A 988-nucleotide genomic window follows, 5' to 3' on the forward strand; every position below is an offset into this window, starting at 1 on the left:
AGCAATGCAGGGGGAATAAAAAGTGTGTGTTGTGCTTCTTGCATTTTACGCCTTTGTGCGATTTTTGCTTCCTTAGCACATATCAGAGTAAAGTCAACAGCAAGTCAGATCGTTACCAGTTATAGGTCAGTTGGTTTTTGTGCAGATCAAGAGGATCTGGGAACCCCCCCCCTCCCACCACACACACACACACACACACACTGAGCAGCATGTCATGGAAAACAGCTTTAATATCAGACTATAGGACGGAGCCCACCGACAGATTTATGTGGGCCCAGGAAGGAAGGCTGTGCCCCGTCATCAGCGCGGTGAAATCCCCTGTCGGGCTGCCTTGCCCGTGGGTGCAATTGGCTGTGTGAGAGGGTTTTTTTGAACCTCCTGGAGGTCTCCCAACAAGGGCCCAGAGACTCGGCTGAAAAGAGTTGGCCCGGAGAGAATTACTGCAGGCTCGGTGGAGAAATAAATGGTGTGGTGCAGCAACAATTAGCAGGCAGGAAGGAAAGGGAATACGGACAAAGAGATGAATGGAGGGGAGGAGTGGAATAATAGCAAGAGGAGGGGATTTGTGGTGAGAAAAAGAAGGAGAGTGACTACACTTTGAGCCTGTCGTTGAGCTTCTTCACAGACGTGAATCACCAGAAGACCTTGACTCACCAGTGGGAGACGAGAGAGGCTGACAGCACTCAGTGACGGCATGTCTCTTCCTCCTCCCTTTCTGGCAGACACACAGTGCCAGTTGATCTACTCGTCTGGGTCCTCAAGGGACTCCAGAGTGAAAGTGGACTGATAGAACCGTCCTACTGAGACCACACTTGTTTCTGTCGCTGGTTTATTTGACAGGACTGGTGTAACCTGGGGATCTGTAGCACTTTGTAATAATTACGTAGGTCATCCTTGACCTGATGTGAATACAACAGCAAACAATCACTTGATGCGCTGGTACTCCTTATAATAAACCACCTGTGTGTTTTTCAATCCTGAAAACATT

This window comes from Etheostoma spectabile, chromosome 13, assembly GCF_008692095.1.
Source record: "Etheostoma spectabile isolate EspeVRDwgs_2016 chromosome 13, UIUC_Espe_1.0, whole genome shotgun sequence".
Taxonomy (NCBI): domain Eukaryota; kingdom Metazoa; phylum Chordata; class Actinopteri; order Perciformes; family Percidae; genus Etheostoma; species Etheostoma spectabile.